The sequence below is a fragment of the Penaeus monodon genome, chromosome 31 (genome assembly GCF_015228065.2).
Source record: "Penaeus monodon isolate SGIC_2016 chromosome 31, NSTDA_Pmon_1, whole genome shotgun sequence".
NCBI classification, from domain to species: Eukaryota; Metazoa; Arthropoda; class Malacostraca; order Decapoda; family Penaeidae; genus Penaeus; species Penaeus monodon.
The window spans coordinates 30,194,070-30,195,944 of NC_051416.1; the positions used below are offsets into that span (position 1 = coordinate 30,194,070).

At 35.6% G+C, this 1,875-nt stretch overlaps 1 protein-coding gene across 1 annotated transcript in view; it reads left to right on the top strand.

The window, feature by feature from the left end:
- The window catches only part of LOC119593161 (probable G-protein coupled receptor Mth-like 1), a gene marked incomplete in the record, with an annotated part of 94,905 nt that extends 93,260 nt beyond the window's left edge, over positions 1–1,645 (top strand). The window contains 1 exon segment of the mRNA XM_037942129.1: positions 1–1,645.
- Between the last annotated feature and the right edge of the window lie 230 nt (positions 1,646–1,875).

Genomic DNA, 1,875 nt, shown 5'->3' on the forward strand with positions numbered 1-1,875 from the left:
TAACCTCATCAACGTACCTAATATTCTTAAGTCTCCAGGTAGAAATTCAGGTACTGCAGTTGACGTGAAGAATGCACACGTGACAGCATCAACAATAGAGACGCATCAGACGTCACAAACTCTCGCACGGTATTTGTCCAGAATCTGTTTGGGTGATGGCAAAAACCTGATATAAAATGGCCTGGTAAATTTACCGCCTCCGAAATTATATACGTCGTCAAAACAAATCATTGTGGTCAGTTTTAGTCATTTCCCCTCTTTTTCCTTTGTCTTTACAAAACTTTTTTTCGTGATGTTCAAACAATGGAAGCCTGGCGAGACACACACATGCTTCGAGTAGTGAAACATGTAGAAATTCCCACATATCTTATAGTCTTATGGGTCACTTATACATAAAGAGTATTGGAACGAACTGTCGTTTCAATACTAAAGCAAAGCTAGTTATTCAAAGCTTCTGTTGCAGATGAATGATGTACAGTTGTACATTCATTGACAAAAGTTTTTTCCCGACGCTGCCAGACGCACGAGAACATTACACACATAACTCATATTCCTCAGAGCCTTTATTAACTTTCAAAATGAAGTGTCTTAGATATTCATACATTATTATAAATTTAACGTTGCAGTAAACAAAAACAAGCGCAAGAATAAACGTCGGCAGTTGTTATACTCGTTTTGGTAGCGTAGGAATGACGGTTGATACTGCATGTAGTTCATCCGTATAAACATATTTATTACCTGTTGTACTGAAATATCTAAACTCATTGCGTAATTTCCTCGCCTAACTTATATTACTTTACATTGATAATTGTGACTTATTACCTCACTATATCGCCTCAGTCGAAACTATTATGCTGTCTGTTCATCCATATTCACTCACAATACAAGGAAATATTTATGGAAACTTATCGTATCGTAATATGTGTGATACCGTTTATTATAATGTATAACAGTTTTATTGTATCTACCTATGTGTGTGGGGGGAGGGGTCAGGCTGCTAGTATATATGAAATTATTATAAAAAATAGTGATAAGATTTATTTATTAAAAACCGTTTGTTGAATACTGTACAAAGAACTATGCTATGTCATTAAGTGATTTTGGCAAGATTCTCATTTCGATCTGAGGATGATTCCCTTTTGTGTTTACCTAGTGGCCTGCGCTACACCAGTTCTAGAGGTAAATGTCTGATTGGCTTTAAAAAAACAATAATCGTTGGTTGTTTAAGCGATCATTACTGTACAAGATAGCTATTGCAGAAGTATCTACAACCTGTGGTTGCTTGTGGTTGCTTTCCAAGAACTTGCCTATCATCAATTTCTGAAAAAACTGCGCATATTCATCTACGTTTCTACTGATTTTTTTTTCTTATTTCTGGATGAACTAGAACGAGATTTCCTGATGCTTGATCTTAACTATCTTGCTGTATTTGCTAAGAAAGAACCACTTTTTTCCCCCTCGATACCCTTAAATGGAGACGGACTTCCTTTGCCACATTGTTTAAATACTCTTTTGACATCGCAAAAAAAATGGCGTTCTAGGAATCAGTTATATTGTGTGAAAGGTTTCGTTATTCAATAACACCAGTGTCGTAATCAGTGTCGTAACCCTACCAAATAGTGAATAAATATTAAAGGCGAATTAATCCATTGTTTATTTTTCATTCCCGTTGTGGCAGTGTTTCATTTCTCATACGGAACGTGAGAAATAACACCAGTGAATCTCAAAGACAAGTCAATGATAATTCAAATAATGGAGTTCTGACTACTTCTAAGTTACATATAGCATCCAAGGTTAGGATAGTGTAGTTATACTAACAACTAACAAGTCAACCTAAACTCTTTTGAGAAAGAAAATGGTGGGCTATAAAAGGAA